This window comes from Salmo salar, chromosome ssa16 (genome assembly GCF_905237065.1).
Source record: "Salmo salar chromosome ssa16, Ssal_v3.1, whole genome shotgun sequence".
NCBI lineage: Eukaryota > Metazoa > Chordata > Actinopteri > Salmoniformes > Salmonidae > Salmo > Salmo salar.
Genome location: NC_059457.1, coordinates 82,903,311 through 82,908,918, shown reverse-complemented (window position 1 = coordinate 82,908,918; position 5,608 = coordinate 82,903,311). Strand labels below are relative to the sequence as shown.

At 40.0% G+C, this 5,608-nt stretch overlaps 2 protein-coding genes across 4 annotated transcripts in view; both read left to right on the top strand.

Annotated features, from left to right (window-relative positions):
- The window catches only part of LOC106574974 (nectin-4), a 215,464-nt gene that overhangs the window by 136,611 nt on the left and 73,245 nt on the right, over nucleotides 1–5,608 (top strand). The window lies entirely within an intron of this gene.
- The window catches only part of LOC106573841 (nectin-1), a 61,225-nt gene that overhangs the window by 33,214 nt on the left and 22,403 nt on the right, over nucleotides 1–5,608 (top strand). The gene's annotated exons all lie outside the window — the stretch shown is intronic.

Sequence of the window (5,608 nt, the reverse complement as noted above, 5' to 3'; positions counted from 1 at the left end):
GTTGTATCCTACGCTTGTCAGACGAGCTGAGGGATGGTATCCTGAAACAAGAGGAAATGTTTTTGTTATGTTCAGATTTTTGTATTTTTGTTAATTGATACAAAAAGCTTTTGTAACATTCTCAATATTGTCTGTTTCACGCTTTCTATCGGGATAATCAAATAAAGTTGCAAAAATACTCACATTTGTGATGGACTGGAGCTTGGTGTGAAAGAGATTAAAACAGACAATGTAGCGGAAAAAAACATACACAACAGAAATGTTATAATTATTATTTATCTTAAAAAGCTGTTAAAAATGTTGAAGAGATACTCACATTTGTGATGGACTGGAGGTTGGTGTGACACTGAAATAAATCAAAATAAACAATGTACTGACAAGAACCACATCATCTGATTCATTATTTTATTACAATTATTTAATCATGAAGAATGTACCTGTATAGCACATATTCTCAGAAAATGTAATTATCATGTTTTCTTTCAAATAGGTATCCATCATAATCTCTTAAATGTTCTTTAGAATGAGCATCTTACTGTTTGGATGTTGCTGGTGTCTTTAAGGAAGTTCTGCTGATTTCAGGGTCAGGAACTGGGGGTTTTCTACATCAAATTAGAGATCAACTGGTAAACAACTGGCAGTCAAATCACATTCAATTCAGAGTAACTGTTCAGTTTCAAGGAAATAGTTTTTATCTACCTGGAAGAGGTATCTTTTCTCCTCTTTTGCAGCCATATTACACAGAATACAGCAATGAGACACACTGAACCCATCACTGCACCAATCACTGCACCAACCACTGCACCTGTGAATGAGAGAGATGACAAGAGAAGACAGACGTCAACTTCACAGGTACACCACACTAACGCTTCATACATGTAAATATGTCTCTGCACTACACCTGAAAGTTGAACAGTAAAAGAGTCAGTCAATAGGTTGATTATGACCTGTCATTATTAGAATAACAACCACTTACCACTGATCTTGTTATCAGAGACCTGAGATTGACCTAGAACAGAAATACACAGGAAGTACTTCATCATGAACACAGGAAGTACTTCATCATGAACACAGGCAGTACGTCACCATGAACACAGGCAGTACTTCACCATGAACACAGGCAGTACTTCACCATGAACACAGGCAGTACTTCACCATGAACACAGGCAGTACTTCACCATGAACACAGGCAGTACTTCATCATGAACACAGACAGTACTTCATCATGTTCCTGATCATGTCAATATATTATGGTGGTATTAACCCTAACCGTTTCTCACCTGCAAATGAAGCTTGATCCCTAGTTGGAATCACCATGGAAACCTCCTTGACGGCACCACGGGATGACGCTACACACCTAACCCTGGTGTCTTTGTCAGGTAGACTGGACGCTGCCACCATGGCAGTTATGGTGACAGTGACTGTTTCATTGGAATGGGTGACATCAGCCATGGTGGATTTGTCTAGACTGATGTTTTCTATGTGGTCCCAGGTTACTGTAGGAGCAGGTCGTCCCGTAGCAGAACAGGACAGAGTGGTGTGACTGTTGTTGGTTTGTGTGATGAGGAGTGAGGGGCCATACAGCTCTATAGGACAACAGACATAGTTCACAGTGAATGTAAATACTATAAGGTTTTCATGTACATCAAGGTCAAATGGATGCATGATAATTTGAGGGAATTGTTCCTGGGTTAATCATTTACACACAGGTCAAGGTAGAACAATGGATTGAAGGCATTGGAGGCTATTGTTCCTGTTTTAAAGGGACATAACATTGTTTTAAGACCTCAAAAGTAGTCTAATGTTAAGGTGAATCCACATTATACAATTTGGATTTTAGAGTGAATTAACCCCTCCTTACAGTGATCATATTTTACCATTAATTTGGAGGCAGGTCCTGCCGCTGATAGCTCCTTCTGGATAGGCGTTAAACAGACACTTGTAGCAGGACTCATCTCCTCTTGACACTCCTCTGATGACAATAGAGTAGTTCTGCAGACCCTCGTCTTCAAACTCCACTTTCCTCTGAAAAGGTGGGTTGACTACTGGTCCAAATCGTTTGTTGTAGGTGGCCACATTTTCAGTCGCCCCTGGTGTCACCTTCTGCCAGGTGACTTGAAGCACGTTTTTGGGTTTCATGAGCCTGCAGCTGAAGTGAGCGTCCTCTCCCAGGGTTGCTGTGACAACCTGCTGTGTTCTCACCAGCTGAGAGAGCCCTGCATGAAGATATTTACAGGCTGTTTAGTACACACATCTAATACATTTTAGCTACCTGCAGTGAACACTATGAAGGGACTAAACAACAGCATAAATACATTTAAAGGTATACGCAGTATTGCATCTATCATTTCAATTCCCATTCTGTATGTTTGTACATTTCAAAATACTCTTGGAAGACTAGCCCTTGGTGGGCTAAAATAAATCCTAATACATTTAATGCTGGAATATGTAACTTTTTGGGCGACCAGACCAAATTCACATAGAAATTAGTTTATTGAAATTATAGAAATATATATGTAATTCTCCTTGAAAGCAAGTCTAAGAAGTGGTGGATCTGTTTTATGTGAGCTATTTCTATGCTTCCTGTTTTTTGCAGCTGAAAGTACAATATTTTTTGGGTTATAGAAAATATATTTCAGTGTTTTAGATGTTACAAGTTGGCAAAAACTTTGTTCCAACTTATCTAGACAAGTTGGGTTCAAGTTCAATCAAGTATTGTCTCAGTTTGAGACAAGTATATTAATGTTGTACTTAGAGTCCAGTCCCCCTTGACTCCTTTCCAGTTTCAGCTGTTATCCAATTAACTGACTGGACAGTGTTTTTTTCTGTCCTGACAACAAATCCACTTTTTGCTATAGCTGATGTAATGCATCACGTCATCTACTGAAATATATATTTTAATTGTAAACTGGTCCTTGACAAGTACATTTACAAAAATAAAGTAAAATAGATCTTGCAGAGAGGCACATTGGGAAATATGTTAATAAGACACATGTATTTTGAGCCAACACAGTATTTTAAGCTGAGAGTTTCAGCAACTCAGGTTTTTCTATTCATCTCAAATTGAGCAAAAATCATTGGCTTAGTGAAGTATTCCATGTCAGCTAAAAAATCCTGTCAATTCAAATGTCCAGGCAACTCGGATATTTAAGCTCCATGGACTTTTTATAAGTTGCATGTTTTACAGTATAGAACAGGAAGATGCTGATGTTTGTATACTGATGGTGACTGGACTGGCCATTCACCAGTAAAAAAGACACCTTCTTCAATAAAAAGACACCAGCTTCAATAATGTTCAAAATATAATACTTTTCATTGAATTAAATGTATTCCTTTAAGGACTATCTGCAGTTACAACTGAGCATAATGCACCTATATGTGTAGTCTAGTTAGCTACATCTCATAATGAAACGCAACTCTGAAATTGATAATACTGTATAACTTACATTTAAGACCTACAGACCTATCATGTATTTCATATGAACACGGATGTAACTCACCCTCAGGAAGGAATAGCAGCAGAAGAGTAAGGTAACTTTTAACACGAACCATGGCAGCAATGTGTGGCTTGGTGAGGCTGGGTGATATAAATGGACCTCTGGAGAATGTGTGGCAAGGTAGTATTTCACACTAGGAACCGTTTTCAAAGGAGGCATTGTGGGAGGCATGGTAACGTAGTCTGTTAGATAGTTTAAATACTAACACGCTCTGTTGTTTTAGGTAAAAAATTAACAAGCAACCTTGTTGGCCAATTTTGTGTTGGGAGTTCCTCCCACAGAGATAAGGGCAGTTGCTAGTCTCTCATATCAGAGCTGTAGCTCTCTACCCACCGGTGAAGTGGAGCACAGCATGCTGGGAGATCTCCCACTCAGAGAAGAAGATCAGCTCGAGAGAAGAAGTAGTTTCTGAGAAACAACAAAGAAAGATAAATATATCATCACATTTCAATTTGGTCAATTCAGAGATCTTTGTGGGAATAGTGTGTCTGTACAGTGAACCATAAAGGTTTAATGCAAAAGCTGCCAATGGGACTACAGTCATTGTGGAACATATTGTTGTTTGGGAAAAATGTTTTAATTTGCGACAAACCTTCACAAAGAATATCTGCAAATACATTGTTTTTGCAACCAGCCAAAAACATTCTAATACTGTATAATGTTTTGTCCACATACATATTATTTAAGTAATATAATCATAATGAATCTAGTTGCGAGAGTCCTCCTGATTTCAGGGTTATCAGGCTCTGTGCATCAAAAAAGAGAACATTTGATAAAGTAATCTGAAAGCAGTCAAATCTCATATTCCACTGGAAGGCACAGCACATATTCCAGAATAACAGCATTAATGGTTTTTGGGAAAAATCACATGTAAGTTTGTCAATCAATGTCACAGTAAAACTGTACTTTCTCTCAGATATCTGAATAAAAGCCTGATCTTCCACCACAGTGACCCAGCTAAAGATTGAGAGTTTATGGGGGTAAATTTGGGTAAACAACATGACATGTTATAAATAACATTGTAATTTCTCCCTTTGCACCACAACACTGCCACGGCTCCACAGCATACAGCAGAGACACAATGAACCAATCACTGCACCTGTGATGAAAGAGATTGAAAGTGACCAGAATAATGGAATGATTCACAGGTAAAGCATAAGAAGGTAAGTAAATAGGTTGACTATCACTTTATCACTATAACAATAAGTAAATAGGTTAACTGACTTGGCACTATTACAGTAAGTAAATAGGTTGACTATGACTTGGCACTATTACAGTAAGTAAGTAGGTTGACTATGACTTGGCACTATTACAGTAAGTAAGTAGGTTGACTATGACTTGGCACTATTACAGTAAGTAAGTTGGTTGACTATGACTTGGCACTATTACAGTAAGTAAGTTGGTTGACTATGACTTGGCACTATTACAGTAAGTAATTTGGCCAGCTCTCCTGCTATCTCTCTCAGAATGACCTTCTCGATCCTAATCAGTCAGGTTTCAAGACTGGGCATTCAACTGAGACTGCTCTTCTCTGTGTCACGGAGGCTCTCCGCACTGCTAAAGCTAACTCTCTCTCCTCTGCTCTCATCCTTCTAGACCTATCTGCTGCCTTTGATACTGTGAACCATCAGATCCTCCTCTCCACCCTCTCCGAGTTGGGCATCTCCGGCGCGGCCCACGCTTGGATTGCGTCCTACCTGACAGGTCGCTCCTACCAGGTGGAGTGGCGAGAATCTGTCTCCGCACCACGTGCTCTCACCACTGGTGTCCCCCAGGGCTCTGTTCTAGGCCCTCTCCTATTCTCGCTATACACCAAGTCACTTGGCTCTGTCATGTCCTCACATGGTCTCTCCTATCATTGCTATGCAGACGACACACAATTAATCTTCTCCTTTCCCCCTTCTGATAACCAGGTGGCGAATCGCATCTCTGCATGTCTGGCAGACATATCAGTGTGGATAACGGATCACCACCTCAAGCTGAACCTCGGCAAGACGGAACTGCTCTTCCTCCCGGGAAGGACTGCCCGTTCCATGATCTCGCCATCACGGTTGACAACTCCATTGTGTCCTCCTCCCAGAGTGCTAAGAACCTTGCCGTGACCCTGTACA